Below are 21,381 nucleotides of genomic sequence, written 5' to 3'. Positions count from 1 at the left end.
TCTCATGGGTGTTAATATAAATTCCGGTTAAAAAATTTACGTATATTCCTGAAAAGATGAGTAGAAAATAAGAACGTTTCGATGGCTCAGTGTGAGATTCCACTTGCCATTTCGAAGAAAGTTTACAATATTTGGGAATAATAAAAAAGTTTATTTACCACTACCTCCTCCCCTTCGACCTATCTGGCATGAGTGTTCCAACTAGGAGTGATTATTATTGCTCCCGCAATCACGAATCACATATGCGACGCACAAACCCTTCCACCACGTCAAGGTTGCAGTCCACAGGGAAGGAAGGACTATGAGATGGATTGGACAAGCCTTTAAGCCCAATGGATAAGTTATAAACGTAATGGAAAGGGATATCGAAGGGAAGATCCCGCGAGAAAAGAGAAGACACCAGTGCGCCGGGGAAAAATTTAAAAAACGTACAACATGGGAGTTATCAGGGAGTGAGGGAATTGCCACTGTATGGAGAAGAATGGAAGACTGCTGTTAACCATTAGTGGAATTAAAATACTGATTGTACATTTATATATATATATATATATATATATATATATATATATATATATATATATACACACACACATATATGTACATATAATGTTTTTACTTATATACACATATACCGAAGGCAAGTCTAACGGAAAGGAATGGGAAAAATGGAGACGCGAGATGGCGCTAGCGAACAAAAACACACAAATGAAACTCACACGTAATCTGAATTTCCAGGGGCTAAACCGCCTTTCTCTAGGAGGTCTAAACTAGGGAAATAAGGAGTTCCTTCTTTCCCAAGTTGACAACACAGCAATATGTGTGCACAAATGTAAATTTATTTGCATGAATAATATCAATCAAATTGCTGCCGCGCGATCTCCCAAAACATACCGCCAGAGGAGAGACTTATTCTCGTGGGTCTTAGTTGAATGGCTTTCTCAATGGAAGCGAGAAAGTAAGTGCCCTTTTATGGATTGACGATGACAATCTCTGTCCGTTTTATGTTCAGCACCGACCCCAAAATCGCCCTCCGTTTTACATCTATTGATATGATAACTTAAAAAGCCTCGATATTTTTAGCGTCAATTCTGTGAACGAGAGGTTCTCTGAAAAAGACCTTTTGGACCCAATGTGCATTAAAATACGGCGGGGAACTATAAACCTCTCGAATGTTTCCACGTTAACGATTGTCCCAGAATTAGACTGTATTTCATTTTTGGTCAAAAAATGAATACTAATAAGCAAGGATCAATTTTATATTCTCTTTTCAGAGCCTTCGATCCTTGAAAATCCCTTACCCTAATCCCTCTGTGTGTCTCTTAACGTAGAAATCTAAACAAAAAAGATAAAAGGGAATAAATCAGTTTCAAAAACGAATAAACGTTTCCATAACGACAAATGCGCTTTGAGTCGGCAACAAATCACCGTTGCCATGACAGCTATTATTCGTTCCCTTCCTGATAATGTAAGATACGATATTTTTAAAAGGAAAAAGGAATCTAAAAACTATAATTTTTGCATAGAATATTTCATATTATTGACGTGTGCTAGAATAGTTCGGATATTATGTTATAAGGTTAGCGGATTAATTTGGTTCGGAGACGATTTTCTGAAATTTATGAGCTTCTTTAATTTTAAATGTAATAAATACGTAATGCAATACGAGTATTTGCCCGTGCTCAACTTCACTGAACGATCCATTCGTGCAATGAACATTTTGGTTTTCATAATATTCGATGTTGCAAAAAAGTGACTCGCAATAGTGTATACCCTCACATCTAGGCAGGTGTTTTTTGGAAAGGCAATTTGCCAGATCATTTTTTTCCATCTGACGTGGGCCACATTTCTCACAGAAAAGTTCAAATCCTGCATGTGTCGTAAATATGCCTATCCATTTCAATTGCTAAGATAAAATATTTCTATGATAACCACCAATCTCGATGTTCAGGAGATCGTTTAAATGCTGCAACTTGCAAATGTTAATAGAGAAAAAATACACGTATTCCGCCACACACACACAATGGTTCCATTACTTTAAGAAGAATGGAAACAAGTATTATCGCGTGTTTAAAAGAGCAATCGCCCCAATCAAAACATCATTTTCACGAGACGTTAAAGACCGATTCAAATTTAATGCAAGACTTTAATTTAAAAACATAAGAAATTTTGAGTCAATTAAATGGGCGAGATTGGGGCCACTTACATTACTCACGCTTCAAGAACTTAGGGTAACGCTCATGTTCGTCATATTAAGTCTCTATCTGTCGCTGAATTAACCTATAGCGTACGAGAACGAGTTCAAAAGTTCTCCAATCACGTACGATCATTGGCTGACACTCTATGGCGAGGAGTGACTAAACATGCAAGAACGAAATAAATACCAGAGGTATTTTGAGAAGGGAGGTGAAGTTCATCCAAGATATGAGAGAAAAAAGGCCTATATTTACGATTATTTAATTGATTAAATTAAAAAAAACGAGCAGTGATAAACAAATCTCCATTAACTCGTCGACAAAGATGTCCACATACAAATTTTCATCTTATTACCGCTATTGCGACTTCAGTAGTTACGGCTGACCGCATTCAAACGGAATAGACGAGTTGTATGTACCCTTTGTTTCATTGATGGAAGTTTTTTAGGTAAATGGCTGCAGTTCTTAAATTTGAGGCAGTGTGAACGACGAACAGATTTCTATGTACTTAATCGGTAAAAATAAGTTGAGTTCCGGCCTGAAGCATCTACAACCAATGAGAGACTGACTTAGGGGTAATGGAATGGATGGGAATCACAGGCACGTATTCCAAAGGAGAAGGGTGGGTTGGCGGAATGAGCTTGAATATTAGGAGTTGGGACTAGACATTTTCATCTCGCTTCGTGTCGCGAGACGATGTCCATTTTTTTGCCGCAAATATACTGTAAGTGTCCTTGTCGTTTGATGCCTTCATCGAGGTAAGGATACCTGCGAGGAATCCTTTTAATCGCCCGCGTTGTCGAGGCAACCGAGGGGAGAGCTCAACCTTCAAATTAGCATCCGAACGACTTCGCCGAAGCGGGTCCCACTCTCCGCTTTTGTTCCTCCCGACGAGGCTCCCGCTTGCATTTGGTGTGCTCAGTGGGGAGGAGGCAATTACACAGCCGGCATCTCGCCCTTTGGAACAGCCATCGGCGGCCACAGGGAACAGATGCCACGGTCGAAATTTCGGGAGAGAGGCGCCCCTTCTCTCCAGCTCTCTCTCTCTCTCTCTCAAGGAACACAAAAAAACAAAGAGTTTAGTAGCCCTCAGGCTAAGGATTCCCGAGGCAATTCGAAAGGCGGGCGGGCCGCAATCAGAGGGAGCACGGAGGGAACACTTAACGATCCTCAAGTTTTTTTGTCGAGTTTTTTTATGAAACTGGCAATGCGGCGGAATCAGCAAAAGGATAGAGAGGAGAGAAAATGAGTTCACAGGCGAAGATCAGTTAGGGTTTAGAGAGAGGAGGAATACGTGTGGTTCCAGGACTATAATAAGGTTACTAGCTGGAAGCAGTGGAGTCAGGATGTATTTGAATGCTCTCCAGATTTTGAAGGGGCGTTTGACAAAGTAAACTGAGAACAGAATTAATGAAGATTTGGCAGAGGATGGGGTCATACTGGAACTGATTAGACTGGAAATAATCACACTGGGACCGGAGGCTATATACTATATATCCTCAAACTTCATAGGTGCGGATAGCGAACGGATAGCCAGGATGGGAGATGCTGGGCAGAGGGGGAGTGCGGCAGAGATGACCATCGCCGCCATTTATTCTCAACAAGGAAAATTATTACGGAGAGGTTATTGGAAGTTTGTTGTCTCAGGCGTAACTTTGTGGAATTTGCATAACATATTGAAATGTAATGAAAGTCAATTTTAAAAGTCAATTTTCAAAAAGTTACAAAGTCAATTATTTCATTACATTTCAATAGGTTATTGGAAGGTTTGGAAGCTGAGGTGAAAGTAGGGAGCATATCAATCAAATATCATTAAGATTTGCGGATTTTCTAGCGGTAGTTATTCAGCCACCTAAAGAGCTGCAATCATGAATCAGCGGATTCCAGAAACTATGCGATCGGTAAATAAGGAGAACAAATTGAAAGAAAAGAATTTTAAAGAGATTCCCAAGTAATATGAAGCCAATGCTTAAAATTGGTGGGCATAAACTAGAATAGTTAAAACATTACGTTTTAGGGAATTATTTTGGACGAGAGTGGGCAGAATGATGGATATATTATGTATTAACAGAACTACCTTATCTTTTAGACTCTTCTGCGAAGTTTTGGGTACCAATGGTCGTCACTTTTTAAGACTCCAAAGAAACAATAGTACAAACTTGAGTAATGGTGCAAAATGTCATATGACACGGAAACTTATTCGTCGAAAAGAAGCGTAGATTGGATAATTTCAAGACTCGAATATGGAGAAGAATGGGAATTATAAAATGGACGGAAAGAAAAAAAACGATGAAGTCCTTAGACAAAAGAAGTAGACCGTTGCGGGAGTGACCGGAGAGAGACCGTTGCGGGGTGAAATTCGAAGAAGTCGGCTAAATTTGATAAAGGATACGGTAATGAGAGGCAATTGGATGCTGAAAGCGGTAATAGATAGGAGATTACTGAGAAAGCAAGTAAAATGGAGGATAACAATGGGAAATTCGGATTGAAATAAGGAAGGCCTCAATTGTGCAGAGTTATAAAATGAGTTAATACAATTATCAGTTGGGAGTTTGAAGATTTTTGGCCTTTTTAGTTTTAAGGCTTACGAATATAGAAGTGTGAAGTGCCAGGGTCCGTCAAAAAACTTACCCTAAGTTGATAGACTGAGGCTAATAAAATGCGGAAATAGGCAAAAATTTTAACCTAGCGTGCTATGTTAGATACCATGGAGTAACTATGGTTTCCTTCAGTTTTATTTTTTAAAGCACTCTCAAAGCAAGAAAAAACTATATTTTGTAGCAATTCTGCAGTCGCACTATCACTTACCGGTAATTTATGCAATATAACGGAAAATGAAAATAATCAGAATTTTGGCATTTAAATGTTTTTTCGCCCTGGAGTCCTATTCGGGTCAATCCCAAGCTGAAAAAATTCTAAGTCCCTGCGATATCTGAAGGCCGTTAATGAGGAGAAAACAAAGAAAGACTTCACCGTAAGATATTAAAAAGAAAAGCAATGCTTACATTCATACGTTCACTGTATGCATTAAGGTGAGTAAGAATATAATGGAAGAATATTTTTGATCTATTGCTAACTTATATATAAGTTATATAGGGTCGCACCCAAAAGTGGTAGGACTGATTTTCTCTGGCGCGAACGGAGCGGTGGAGGGGGGTCTGCCTGGCAGCGTAAGGTGGAAGGGGCTCTTAGCAACAGACCGACACCAACCTCAGTCGCCTGCGGGCTGTCGTTGAGTGAGGACTCCGTTTTTAGTGAAGCAAGTTTTTTGTCCGCGTCGAAAAACAAAATGAATCTGAATTCAGAGCAACGTTATTCCGTGAAGTTTTGAGCGAAACTCGGGAAGACGGCAACTGAGACCCTCGATATGATCAAGCAGGCTTATGGGGACACTGTCTTAAGCCGTTCCACAGTATTTGAGTGGCACAAATTGTTTAAAGAGAGTAGGGAGCTCGTTGAAGACGACCATCGCTCCGGACGGCCGTCGACGGCAAGAACCGACACGAATGTCGACAGAGTGAGGACACTGCTGAACACAGACCGACGCTTAACCAGTGAAGAAATTGCAGACCTGTTGGGTCTGTCTGCAACCAACGTCCAACGCATTGTTTCACAGGATTTGGCCATGCGCAAGGTGTGCGCCAAGATGGTGCCGAAAATTCTGAGTGTCGATCAACAGCTCCTGGCCATATACGGCGTTGCCACGTTGCCGCACCCGCCCTATTCTCCCGATCTGGCGCCACCGGACTTCTTCTTCTTCCCTCTGATGAAAAGTTAGCTCAAGGGACGACGTTTTGACTCGATAAAGGCCGTTCAAGAGGCTTCGACGAGGGTCATCAACGGCATCCCCAAAGAAAATTTCCAGCGGGCGTACGGGGAATGGGAGCAACGTTACACTAAGTGTGTAGCAGCTCAAGGTGATACTTTGAAGATTATTAAGTCGATGTAAGAATATAGTCAGTAAAATTCTTTTAAAAAATCAGTCCTACCACTTTTGGGTGCGACCCTGAATATATCGCATGGACTACTAGAAGTTAAAGCATCTAGGTCATGGGCAAGTTCAGAATATGAAAAAGAGATCAAAGGGATTGTTTAAGCCAGGATCCCAGGAATATTGAACTAAATACTTGGGGATACGCAGAGCAGGGCCCATCACAAAAGGCTTCTAGGAAAACGCCTCGATTTGTGCTCAAGCACGTAAACCTACACCACAGATTATGAAAGCAAATTTGTAGGAATATTGTTTTGAAAATTTCAGCCAAACGGCTGTTGCAATGACAAAATGATCGTCATAATATCTCTATATTCGATGTCAAAACAATTTCGAGTTGGAAGACAACGGAGCAGTCACTGGGCGAGTGCGTTTGACTCACGAATGGTATGTGTAAAACAGAGTCATTATAGAATCATTTACTTCCGAAGAGAACTTAAAAAACATTTTTAAAACCACTCTTAGTTAACTACGGTTGCTTCTATCCGGAGACTTCCTCGGCCACACACCATGGGTTACCATGTGGGAATGATTTAGATATGTTAATTCTTCCCTTTATCAAATAATTTAGGATTTGATATTTATATTTCCTTTCACGAAATCCATGAACGGAATCGAAACACTCTTTCCATAAATCAACCAAACTCACACAGTTTCACCAATTTAAGCGTTTGCAGTGAATCAAGACCGTGTACCATTCGCATATCCGGTTTGGAAAGCGGTTTCAAATCCCTGTAAATGGACATTCGTATGTTTTCTCGAGGGCCTAATCGACCCTGGCACACGGTGTCGATTAGGCCCTCCCCTTACTCAGGCTGTTTCGTGCGTGACCTTCGATTTTGACGGGAGGACATCAGTCGGGTTGAGACGAGCCTGAATTTGTGACTTTTGTATGTCAAAGCGGACAATGAAGAGCGAGAGAAACGTAAAACGGACGAGTGTTACACATTATGGAGGCTCGACGCAAAATTCCGTAGACTTTAGTTTATATTTTAGGGCTCCCGGTACGGCGCGGAAACGTGATCATTGAAGCAGGAGGATGGACGTAGACTGGAGGCTTTTGAAATGTGGGTGTGGAGAAGAATGGAGAAGGTGAAATGGACCGAAAGGAAAACAAATAAGGAAGTACTTGGTATGGCGGGCGAGAGAGGGGTTTCTTGGGAGAAATCCTATGGAAGCAGGAAAAATAGATGAAGAGCGTATTAATCGGCAGTGGGATGTTGAAGACTGTGATAGAGGGGAGAATGTTAAGCAAGCCATGAGTGTTAAGTAATAGGATAAGCATGCTGGACGGAATGAATGGACATTTGAGGTGTCAGGGCTGTCTTGCAGGATAGAGCTGAGATGTGTACGCATGTTCAGCCTGGGTCCGTCTTAAACGGTAAAATACAAATATTACTATTCACAACATTTTATGTACATGTACAATCATCAATAACAACCCTGTGATGAACACCACCGTTTTCGATAATTTTGCTGCAATTTTTGCAAATAATTAAGTTGTGCTGGAATATGCAGTAATAATTGATGTCACACTAGGCCCTCTTTTTCTTTAAATTCTCTAGCTTTAAATTCATACTGATAAACAAGCCAACAGTTGCCAGACGCATTTAAGTCGCAATGGTATTTTCCCCATGAAGGGATCGAGAATTTGTAATATACGTTTATATCGGGACTCTTAAACACAGGCACTACCAGGGTAGCGCGAAAGAGCCTGAATATTTCATCAGACAAGCTGAAGATATCACAAAAAGGCGTTAAATGTTACGAATTTTATAAAACTTCATTATTTTCTGTATTGTTCCCCTTACTTCCTCCGCTCCTTCATACATTGAATCTGTTTTACTGAAAATTTTAAAATCGCCAGGAGAATAAATCCTGACAGACCCTTTTTTGTAGGGAACATGACCGGGAAAATACTCATAAAATACAGTGATTGACACTTTACATGGGGAAAACCATATTAAGAGGTGTTTGGGTGAAATTTCCTCAATAAATGTAGTGGCAGTAGTTATAAGGGGGATAATTGACAGCTGAGGTCATATCCGGTGTTTAGGAGAGGTGGGTAATTTGGTAGAGATTAGAAAGGATTTTCAGGAAACAGGAGAAGGAAGAGTGGAGTCACATCCATGGCGTTGACATTAGCCCACTCTTACAGGCCTGTAACTAATAGCGTTAAAGGGTCACACAATCTAACATCCTCTTCGTCGGACGGCGTACTGCGCTTGAGGTGTTCTCACCACATGGCACCACAAGTAGAGGATCGGGATAACCATGAATTAAATCCTGCCGCCTCCGGAGTTCAAACCCAGGCTCACAGGGTGTGGTGCAGGGGGGGGCGGGAAATCATTCACCGCACCATACCGATCCCCTTTTCCAGAATTTCTTGGGTCGTCCGATTTGAGAGCAAGCCCAAATTTGAGGATTTCCGTGAGAAGTGCGCCCCGATAGAAACGGGGAGAAATGATGTGGAAGCCATTTCTTGGCGGTTTAAAGATTAAGTCTCCGCATCATTTGTGAGTTAATGCGTCCATTTAAGGGGCTACGGGAGAGGAAGGGAGAGAGAGAAAGGGGGAGGAAGGAAAGTGGGGAGGCGGGTGGGAGGGAGAGTTTGCGAGGGGGAGGGATGGAGGAGAAAGGGTGGGAGGGCGGGCGGAATAAATTCGTGCTTGCATGTTCGCTTGTGTGTTGAGGGCAAGGGGGAGGAGGGGGGCGGAGTCGAACAACAACAACGGACAACAAAATTCGGGCCAACCAGTGTCAAAGGGAGAGAGCGAGTTGGAGGTTGGGAGAGAGATAAGAGGCTTGGATCGATACGCTCGCGAACGGAGGGAAATTATGCGGTGGAGAATTTTTATCTCCCGCGAGGAAGGAGAGGGAAGAAGAGTGGGAGGGTGGGAGAGGGAAAGAGGGCGAAATCTTTTGAAGGGAGGAAAAGAAAATTACCAATGAAGTGTGGGCATGGGAAGGGAAAAGGGTCGGGCGGGACACCCGTCCGTTTGCCGGATAATAATTCCGTCTTGGCGAGTCTCTCAAGCGCACGGAAAGACGGAGAGAGGGCTGGGAAGTTTCCCTCTGAGAGAGAGAGAGGGGGGGTGAGCAGAGAGGAGGGAGGGGGGAGTGGGGCACGGAACTGAGCGGAGTACAGGGTACGGGACGAAGAAGAAACTGTCTCTCCCTCTCTCTTTCTTACCTACTGTGGAATTTCAATTACACGTAAGCGCAGCCCTACCATCCGAGGACGGATGTCTTCAGAATCAAACCGCGAGTGCGGCAGAGGAGGAGAGAATTGGTGCGCTTCGAGGCCGTCGCCGGAGCATTGGGGCGGATTCGACCGTGGTTTGGGACATTTTCCTAGATTGTCTGAAATGACAGGAGAGACCGTGATGCCACATGAGATCGGTAATGGATGGCATTAAAACGAACCCAGTAACGCGGTGATAATAATTAGGAATAAAGTTAGTCACAAAAGGTCTGTTCAGAAAACAGACGAAACTGCTTGAATAAATACTTGATTTTATTAGTTACCCTTTAATCATGCTTATCGCCTTCAAAATACATCCCTTGGGCGCCGATACAACCCTCACAACGTTCTTTCCGGCTTTTGAATGCCGCCTTTCGAACGCTACCATCGGGATAGCCTTTAAGTCTGCAGTACATTTTTTTTGTCTTCAATAGTTTTAAATCTGCGGCCTTTCAAGATGAATTTTAACTTAGGAAATAGCAAAAAGTTCTCTGGAGCGTTTGCTCCAACGTACGTTTGCTTTGTCCGGGGAGTAGGTTGGCTGGGGGATCACTGGTGTGCTGTTTTTGGCCAAACATTCGATAATAATCAATGATGTGTGCGTCGGTGCGTCGTCGTGATGAAAGTCTCTAATTTCTCATTTTTGTGGTCTTTTCCGCCGCATGGCGTGTTAAAACCTTCTCATTACCCTTAAATAGTGCTTACCATTCACCAGTTGCCCTTTGTGAACGTATTGACGAAGAATACTCCCTTCCCAATAGAAGAAATCGATCGATATCGCCTCCATGTTCGATCGCGACATCCGAGCTTTTCTGGGTCGTGGGGAAGATGACCTCCTCTTCCACTGTGAAGACCGGGCTTTGATTTCTGTATCATAAGCATAAATCTAGGTTTCGTCACCTCTGACAATTGTTTTTAAGAAGTTTTGGTCGTAGTTTAAACGATCGAGTGCTCCTGGCTGATCACAAGACGTTCTTGCCTCTACTCATCCAGGAAAACTTGCGGCACGAATTTGGACGTGACCATTCGCATTCTGTCACAGACCTTTTTGGTACAGTCAAAGAAAGCTACGACAAAGGGAAACAGCCAGAGAACTTCAAGAAGATGACGGGTATTGCAATAACGAAGAAACCAAGAACAGATTAATGCGAAAAACACAGGAAAGCCAAACTTATGGAACACAATTCGGAAACAGGGAAAACGGAAAATCGAGAGAGACAACTCTCACCTAAACAATACGGGCCAACTATGTTGCACATAAAAAAATCATTTCATTTGCAATTCGAGGACTTGTTGAAGGCCTTAGACAACGTCGACTGTAACGAGATGTTCAGGATGTTGGAGCAGAAGAGGATGCCCAAGGGACCAAAAGCGCTTGGAATGGACTAAAATGACAGAAGAATAATCCATCATCTGTACAGGAATCAGGTAGCAGCCGTGCAAATTATAGGCGGAAGGAAATATGGAAGCCAAAATAAACTACAGGGATTCAGAGAAGGAAGCAACATCTTGCCAGCCCCTTTCAACGAATATCAAAAAGAGGCAATAAAAGAAGCACAAGAACTGGGCGTCAAGATAGGAGCCGAAGTACGTACAGGGATGGGAGCAATTTTCGAACCACCCCTCAAAACATGTCACGTGGCCGTATCGTTCACGGCTCACAGCACCCTCCCTGCGCGCAATGGATCAAATCAGGTTAAAACCTTAAACTCAAGCCAATCGGTGGGTTTCAAGAACATCATTTAGTAACAGGGATTTATTTAAATGGAGCGTTACCCTTCAGTAAAATAAATATTTAAAATATAATAACAGTACACTCTCACTGGAAGTGCTTACGTCCGACTTGAATCGTACTGTAGTTATATGATATCCCTTTTCAATAAGCTCTTTTCTTTTATATCTTGTGTGGTGTTATTTTTGTCACGTTTCATTGTGCACACTGATTGGACACTGCGCCGAAAGGTGTGCAACTGCGCTCTCCAACACTAAAGTGCTCCCATTAGTGAACGCAGTATTAATGCGCATCGGTCGCTTTAATTCTTTTTCTAATGTTTCTAAATCCGGTGCCAACCATAGAACTATGAAATGCAGAGAGCGCATTTCAAAGAGAGAGAGAGAGAGAGAGGAGACGGCGCCGACGCGTGACACTGGTATATTTTTTGGGCAAATACAGAACATTCGAACGAAGGAAATTGAACGCATTCGAACAAAAGTGATATTATTATTTTTTTATCATTGCATACATAGATTAAAAAGGAAAAAATCTGAAATTTAGCTAGTGTTCCACTAATACTATAATTGTCAGATTTTGATGCGCCACTGGCAGTTGTTTCTTTATGTTCAGTGCGTCGACCGCTTTGGCTCAATTATATCTGAAAGATCTGAAATGACGTCCAATCCTCCATTCGCTGAAACTTGTAATAACCAGCAGTGCATTCAAAGTGCCTCACTGTCAAATAATCAAACTATTGATTACTTAATATTTGCCGGGATTACCGACACCTGAACTGGACCAATGGTCGAATGTCACGTGATATGGGTAATTTCTTCGACAATAGTACTGTTGCTGGTTCGGCGTCATCACGCACCCTCTACCTGTTATAAGTCATGTCTCTAAAAACAATCTGACCCCCCTCAACCTCTCCCCATTCCAGCCCAACCCACACCCCCGACACCCTTCTCTCAACTTCCTTCCCAACGGGACGTAAGGCCATACAAGATGGCATTCGTACCTAAGGATGATAATATACATTGAAACTTCGTCCTAATAAGTAAGTACAGAGAAGATGTGCTCTTATTCGGTCATTAATTATAAATGCGTGGAAGAAGTATCGGCATCATAGTTCTCAAGTAGAGATTATTTACACCAAATCAGCCCTTAAACGGTGAGCAACATGGATATTTTATGCTGAATTTCTTTCTTAACTTTATGGGTTAAAAAATCGGCCCAAAATGATGCATGTGCTCTCAAAGGTACCAATCTACGTCTGTCCTCCTGCTTCAATGACCACGTTTCCGCACCGTACATAGCTACGCTCCATATCAAAGTTTTTACGAGTCTTTTCTTAAAATCCTTCCTCAAAGTCCCTGTCAGTATCTCCCTCCTCCTTGTGAAAGCCTCTTTGCCTAGCGCAATTCTTCTCCTTACGTCCCTACTACATTGACCGTGTTGGTCCAAAACACTACCGAGATACGTAAACTGTTCTACCTGCTCTAGCATTTGCCCTCCTATTTTAATGTTAAGCTTGGCCTTTTTCTTTCTAGAAAATCGCATAACCTTTGTTTTATTAATATTGATTCTCATCCCATACCTGCCTCTCAGTCTTCCTGCCAGATTCCTTCCTCATAAATACTACGAATCAGCCCATATAGCCTCTTCCTCCCACATTTTTCTAAACATTTCAATAGTTCTGCGGGAATGTTATCCACCCCACGGCCTTATTTAGTTTCATCTCCCTTAATGCCCTTTCCATCTCATTGCCTAGTATTCCTGAACCTAAGTCGTCTTCCTCTACGTCATTTTCTTTTTCATTGTCTAACTTGGCTAACAATGTCTACTATATAGTTCTTCTAAATACTCCTTCCTTCTCTCTTTGATCTTTCCTGCGCAAACTATTACCTTACCCACCTTAGCACAGATCTCTCTTTCTTACTTCCCGATAACGATTCAACTTTGCTGTACAGTGCACCGATTTCACCCTTCCTTTGCTGGCTCTCTATATCCTCGCACTGCGTCTTCCACCATGCTTCTTTTGCTTTATTTGTTGCCCGCCTAAATTTATTGTTGAATTCTTTGTTTTTAATTTTGCCTAATTTTGTATTTATATTCTTCCATTTTCACCGCTCATCCATCTTTGTAATCAACTTATCCGTGATCCATGGTTTCCTAGTCCTTTTAGCGTTAACGGTTCCAATAGTGTCTTTTGCGGCTTTAGACAACCCTTTCTTGAAATTTTCCCATTTGCCTGCAATAGTACTTAGCTCTTTACCATCCTCCATGATTTCCTCTACCGCCTGTTTGTACTCCTTCCTTTTCAAGCCATTTAATGCTTCTACATTCCATTTTCTAACTCGCCGCCCCCGCCTTATCTTTTTGAAACGGACGCTACATTTCATAATAACGAAATTGTGGTCTGATTTGGCATCCGCTCCTGGGAAGCTGTGCGAATTTATCACACTGTTCCTCAACCTGTTTCTAACTAGGATATAATCTAGCTGATACCTTTCTGAGTCACCTGGCATTTTCCATGTATGCCTCCGTCTTTTGTGGTGTCTGAACCAAGTGATGTGATGACTAACCCTTGTCTTCTGCAGAAATCAACTGCTTTATCTCTGCGGTCATTTCTCGTGCCTAAACTGTAGTCCCCCACCACCTCACCATCTCTTCCTTCGCCAACCGTCGCATTCCAATCCCCAATCACTATCAAATGTTTCCCTGCAGGATCACACGCAGCTATGTCCTCTAACTGTACGTATATCCTAATGACTTCTTCTTCCTTATGGTTGCTCGGTCGCATGTATACCTGAATATTAACCAAGTTCGTCGGTTCTGCTTTTATCTCTAATGGTAATAACCTATCCGTCGCCTGCTCTATGTTGACTACGCTTCTTCCTAACTCTTTATTAAATAATATGGCATCCCCTCGGTGGCTCTCGTCCCCGCCTCTGTATATTAGTCTATAATTATCACTCCAGTAATCCCCGCTATCCTTCCATCTCACCTCGCATAGACCTAAAATATCTATATTTCCCCTTTCCATCTCTCGCTTAACATTCTCCAATTTCCCCGTCCTCATCATTGTCCTAACATTCCACGTTCCTATTCTAACTAATTTGGTCTTCTTCTCCTGCGTCTTCTGTCCTGCTGCTGCTGGTTTTCCCTTGCATGGGTTTCGTGGGATGACGAGCGCGGAAGCCTTGCCTCCCCCGCTGCCGGGCACGACACACGGCCGATTTGGCCGAGCCCCTTAGTTCCCAGGAGTAAAATCTCTGTAATGTCAATCATGTTAATCTTGGGAATGGTAATTGAGGTGGTTTCCCGTTGCCTTCCTCAATAGTGTTTTTAACGTGACACCATCACTTACTGGCCGCCCCTTTGGGGTCCTACGCCATTGCAGCACCCTTACTGAGCAACAGACGCTGCGTGGACTACCTTTTGTCTGGCTCCTAACCTTCGACCTATCATGGGTGACCCTACCAGGAGCAATTTTTATTACTCCCACCGGCACAGCTCTAGGGGTCATCGGAACGCACAAGCCCTTCCACCACGTCAAGGTTGTAGTCCAGGGAAGGATATATATATATATATATATATATATATATATATATATATATATATATATATATATATATATAAATATATATATACAGAGAGAGAGAGAGAAAGAGAGAGATAGATAGATAGATGAGATATATGTAGGGCCATTAATGAGAAACTCTCCCTACATGAATGTAATGGTTTTTGGATATCTGAACACACATGATAAACCAACTTAAGTAAATTTGTATGGTTTTTCCCTTGTTTCACCTTTTGCCCGTTCATCTCTCGTATACGCGCTCGTTTTATGAAAATTGATGTGTGAAGAAAATGCAGAGAAACGAGAACCTAACGAATCTTGTGGGTTTGGAGGTGACCCCACATTGTGTTAAGAGCACAAGATTGGTTGACCGGAGGCCTCCTCTTTTTCTTTTCTGTTACGTGCAAACCTTTATCACATCAAAACCTTTTAACACGGTCTATTCTTTCACCACATTTTATTCAAGAGATGTTGTTGGAGATACTACACTATGTATGGGTCATTTTCCATCATAAATTTACGTTCAAAACCCTTCTCCAATTTTTTTAAATAAATATTATCATTAAATGATATTAACCAATCAAATTTCACATTCGGACAACTTCCACAGCGATTCTCAACTGTTGAAATGGCAGTGCTCGATGGTCCTGTCCTTACTTTTCGCTGCGTTATTTGTGTACGTTTCGGGCAAGTTCAAAACAAACAAACTGTTTATCGATTTGCTGTCTTGGGCGTGTTGTCCCTTAATATAATGATAAACGCTCAATGCTAATGTCTTCAATCGAGTTTTATCGTAAAAATATCACTCTCGCCTGCGGTTTCGCAAACCTCGTCCAACACCTATTTTTTCCTCAGTTTTTCTCTTTGGGCCTTACATTCTACTACGCGACTATTTCCAAAATGCTTATTCAATTCCTTCGAATCGAGCCCAAATTTTCTGATGGATTATTCTTCATTTTTTCTCCACCCTGTCTCTTCTTCTCTCCAAGCTCCTCGCTTTTTAATTGATTCGATCATCTCCGGAACATACGGAATCAAACCATAATACTGAGAATCTCCGAACCTCATGAGAATGTTACCAAACTATACAATAGAATGGTATTCGAAAAACTGACGTCCGTTCAGACTCCAAAGAGCCCTCAGAAATAAAAGGTATTGAGTTTTCTCAGGTTTAAATGAAAATTTTTTCATCTGGAACTCTCTTCGTTTCCATTTACAATTGCAAATGTGCCACCAGCTTACATCGGGAAAATTATCTGATGACCTCTGTCTGTCTGTTTCTCACTGGTCACCCTTACTACTCATGTTTAGGCTTATCTCCATTATTATTCCCATGAGCGTATATCATATCCTTGTTCATCCTCGATATTCCTTCTTCTCATCCATATTTGTCGTTGCTACGACTGCAAATCCTTTCGTCAAGGGGCATTAAGTCATAAATAAGTTTATTCCATACTTACTTTAAGTTTGCCATTTCGACGGGAATGGATTGGTGTACATAAGAGCGGTAAGTAACTGGAAAATAAACATAAGCATCGAACAGACTGAGAATTGGCTATGCCAACCGAAACAACTGCAATTAAGAAGCTGCCAAATAGCAGGATTTGTTGACTGAAGGACCTTAGGTAACTTTGACATGGAGCGTATTATTGCATGTTTCCAAGATGTGATTATTCCGGAGAAGATGATCACAGATTGAAGGCTTTCTAGATGAGGGCACATCGGGAAGAATTGAAAGCAATAAAAAGAAATATAGGTGAATATGGAAAGAAAGTGGAGGAGGATATCAGTCACCTTAGAGGGTATGAAGGGTAGAAGGATGCGAGTGAAGTTGCAAAAATATGTTTATCCAATTTGCGGTGCATGGTAATTTGCGGTTGCGATGCTATTTAGTGCTGTGTTGGACAAGGTTTATGTGTAGGTATCGCTGTCAAGTAATTATTTCTAAGTAATAACCAAGATATCTCGATAAAACTTATGTTAAATATTTATTGACTCTTATGTTCACGATGTTGTAAATTACAGCTATTAATGTTGATTGGTTTTGTTTGAGGAAGCCGTTGGTCGAAGTAATTCACAGTTTGCAGATGATAAAGAGACCCTCAGTGTGATTAGGTTCCTTCCTTTGAAAGGTTAAAATGCCCGGAAAATACACGAGAAAATAATGCTGCTTAATGGAAACGATAGCTTGTCACACGAAACAGCTGTGAGGTGGAAGAGGAAATTAAAAACTGTCTCGATGTTCTAGCATGGTATTCAAGAAGTGGAAGGCCATCACTAACGGACAATTCTGCAGCCACATTGAAGAGAGTGGAGGCCTTTATTCAATTTGACCGAAGAGCAACCATTCAAATGATCATGATCGAGTCTGGTCTTAGTTAGAGAAGTGCATGAAAAACTATTCACGAAACTGCACATGTCAAAGGTGTGAACACGCTGGGTTCCAAGACTTCTCACTCCTTTTCAGAAGCAAACACGGTAAGAACTGCAATTGCGACGACGACGCCACCGGCAATCCAGCGATGTGGATTTAAAATGTTGACACATCGCCTTATTTTCACGATATCACCTCAAGTGATTTTTCTTATTCCCACAACTCAAGAAACAATTTCGAAACCGAAAATTGAACAACATAAATGACGTCTTTTTAGAGGTGAAACAAAAGTTTTCGACGCAATCTGCTGAGTTCTACGTGCAATCACGGCTTTCGAAAAGTCAATAAACTCTGGAAGAGATGTTGTACTTTGAGTATTGACTATGCAAAGAAGTCTCAAGAATATTAAGTGACAATTACGTTTCTATCTAGATTATTCTTTTAATAATAATTCACAGTTAGCGATTCTCCCCCGTCAAAGTGAAGTCTTCGTTGCCATGAAAACCTACCTTCACTTGCACGACACTAATATCTAAAGCGCGTGTGCATTAAAAGTGTATGCTTGGGAAATGTTCCCGAACGGTGCGGTGCGCTCTTCCACAGTTCGCTGCTGAACCGTTCAGAAGAAAGTAAGAAGAGCGCTCGCCACCGTGAGAGAGCTCCTCCGCCAACCTCGCGAGACCCGTCTCAGATTTATGTACCCTCTGCAATGTACATCCGCATGATTCACGCCTAATTTATTTTTTGGCGATTGTCTGCGACGTTCTTTGGCGTCGAAGGGAACGGCATAACCTCCTCGTAGCACTCAAAGGGTCTTTAGCGACGAGGCACGTCTCACACAGCTCGGGTGCCGAATTTCAAATCCTCAAGAGAAAGGGCGGAAGGGACTGGTGGAGGGGGAGTCACGGGGGTAATTTCGAAGACGACCTCCTTTCCCCCGACCGACCACTCTCTTCTCAAGTGCCTCGAGGGCTGAGCACGCCAATTTCTCAAGTGTGGTGAGAGAATAAGTGAAAAAAAGACTCAAAATATACGCCAAGAAACTGAACAATTCTCATCCGTTGATAACTGATTTACTGCGATATCAACGATTTTTGTTCCTAGGTTTACGGTTTATTATTTGGATTTCATATTTTTCCTTGTTTTACTTTTTTCTCGTCGAGATAATATCAATTTGAATAAACAGACAGGTGTGGATTTTATATTGCGGTAATCTTTTCAATCAGCGAACGTCCTATCGATGCAATAGTAGCACGGAACTAGAGCTAAAGTCAATGAAATTCAGTCCTACTTTGCATTAACCGGTTTTTCCTCGTTCCATTCAACTAACCTTACGAAGAACATCTTCTAAGCATTATTTCGTTGCCAATTGCATTACCGCGAGGGTATAGCAATGACATACCTACGATAGCATTGAAAATAAGAAAATCATGAAGAACTTGCCCTGAACTGGAGCTTCTGGTCCATATCCCTTTGAAATTGATTACCTTCACCCTCTAAAAGTTTAAACCATATTCCAGCTATTAGGAAGAAAAGACTCTCCGCAGGACTTCTATACCATTAAATAGTCCTAAGAAAGCGATTCGTTTGGGCGCAAGCAAAATTTCTATGAGGCATCGCGTGTCACCGCCTCCTGCATATGCTTCAATTTATAGTGGCTGTGAATGACGTAATACTGGAGTAACATTAATAAAACTTGTACCCCATGAAAATCTAACTAAAGCTATAAAAACTCCATGAAAAAAAGTATTCCAGTAAGATATTACAGAGGCAAAACTCATCCTTGGTGGAATGACGACCTAAACAACCTCAAAAAGCGAGTCCACAAACTGAGAACCGTCTTCCAAAGAAGTTGAAACGAGGACAGGGGAATACATCGTCTGAGATACATAGAAAATCTAAGGATATATAAGGAACGTATTAAAAACCCCAAAGAAAATGCTTGGAGAAAGTTTGCTAGACAAAACTTTGGAGACACCTGGGGCTTTATCTATAAGTTGTTCTCAGATAAACTGAAACTCCCAACAATACCAGGGACTAGACGAAATGACAAGGGTGGGGTAATGCTGATAGAAGAATGGATGCACAAAATGTTGGACACCCTTCTACCTGACGAAGATCAATCAGATAATTTCAATGCAAAAATTTCAGAGTGTAAAAATCATTCGCCTTGACTGGGATTCGAACCCAGATCCCTCAATATCCGGTCGAGTGCTTTAGCCACTTAAGCTATGGTTCAATTTAGTTTTATTCGGTCTAGTATGTTACACTGCTAGTGTTTACCTTGTACACAATGTCAGCTTACAGATTATGGTCACAGAATATTTTTTTTCTTATTATGGTTACACACTTACATAGACATACATTCATATACATTGCATAAAACAATTGTGACCATGAACAATACTGTGGAAGGAAATAATGAAGGCAGGGTTCACAAAATACAGAAGGAAATATTTGGATTAGCAACGGAACATTAGATTTGGTTGGAATTATTGATAGCTTTGAAGCACAGTTATTCAGAAAAGCAACTTTTTAACCACGGACGAAGTGTGTCCGGTACCGGGGGCAGCCACATCCGTTCCACCAATGCTTGCATGCCTTTAGCGGAATGTTTATTCGCGGTTCTCATCTGTGTGAATTCCACGATTAGGGTGGTCATTACGAAGGATTTGAAGCTCGGAAAGAGCCGAAAGTTCAAGGTGATCAGATTCATATCGGTAATGGCACCACCACCGAACACGTCCCAGGTTTTATAGATCTTATTTAGAGCTTCCAAGTCTCTGATTTTATCGTTGCAGCCAAGGATCAGATGCGCGACGTTGTCTATTCGACCGCATGACGGACAAAGGGGCGAATCGGCTAGCTGAAGGTGGTGTCTCACTTCCCTCGTCTTGACTGTGTTCGCGATTAGGTTAAACATTCCACTACGTGCCTCATCGTTCGCCCTGCTGGTCGCCCAGTTTTTCCAAGAAATCGTTCTTTTTGATGTATTTTGTTGCTGCTCGGTAAGCGCTCTTACATACAGGGTCTTGACCCGAATTGCTTCTCCATCTCGCAGGAGAGAAGCGACTTTTTTCGTTTCATCAAATGCCCTCCGGTGGCATACATCGCGCGCGAGTTCCGGCCACACGTCCTTGAGGAGTGCCTTGCGCCACGCGTCGTCACCGCCGAGGATGCGCAGGCTAAGCTTCGCGTAGACCACCTTCGCCTTTAGAGCTGTATCGGTTAAATTGAGACCACCCTGCTCAAACGGGCCATAGAGCTGGTTTCGGGACACTTTCTTTACGTAGCCATTCCAGATCATTTGGTTGGACACTCTAATAAAGTATGCATTGTATTTAGCGGGTAAGGGCCATAGATGGGCCACATAACATAACCTTGGGAAGACAATCTGGTTGAGGAGGCGGACGCGGGTCACGATCGGGAGGGAAGGGAGTGAAAGCTTTCCAACACTCCATTACACATGATGGTCAACAATTCCCCAGTGTCGCTCAATCGTGGGAGCCAACTCTTCCCCCCAGAGCCCTAATAGTTTGAGCGAGGGCGCTTCTGACCAACCGATGGAGGTCGAGGGCCGGTCGCCCTTCAGCAGCAAAATCCCGGATTTCCGGTTGTTGAGGAAGATACCACCCTGCTCATATGACGTTAATATGTCGTGGGCTAGAGCTATGTGGGACGGGTCGTCTACGAAGAGGGTTATGTCGTCAGCGTATGCAACGCCCAGGCAGACGGCGCCGTGACGGCGTACCCCGATTCCACTGCTCTGTAGTCGTCTGAGTATGGGGTCTAAGGCAAGGGCGAACAGCAGCATTGACAGTGGGCAGCCCTGCCGAACGGAGTTACTGACGGGGATGGGCGGCGAGGTGGCATTGTTTATCCTAATTATAGAGTATGTTCCGTTATACATCGTTGATACGGCACGAATGAAGTACTCGGGGTAGGCCATCGTCTTGAGCACGGTGAGAATCCATTGGATCAAATGCTTTCTCAAGATCGATAGCCAGCAGTGATAAAAGACGATCGCCATACAAGGGCGCGGAAAAAATAATGTCGCGAATTAAAAGTGCTGCATCGAAAATGTTTCGCGTTTTCGACACGGCGTCCTGGGATGAAGAGAGGACGATGTCGGCAGCAGCCGTCATTCTACATCGTAGGACGTGCGGCCAATATTTTATAGTCTGCGTTTAAAAGGGCGATTGGCCTGAAGTCGTTGAACGACTTTGGCCGCGTCTTCTTTGGTATAAGCGTTATCACTGCGGTCCTCTGACTTGCAGTCAGAG

Source organism: Hetaerina americana, unplaced genomic scaffold, assembly GCF_022747635.1.
Source record: "Hetaerina americana unplaced genomic scaffold, ioHetAmer1.1.p SCAF_59, whole genome shotgun sequence".
Lineage (NCBI taxonomy): Eukaryota > Metazoa > Arthropoda > Insecta > Odonata > Calopterygidae > Hetaerina > Hetaerina americana.
This window is presented reverse-complemented; position numbering follows the sequence as displayed.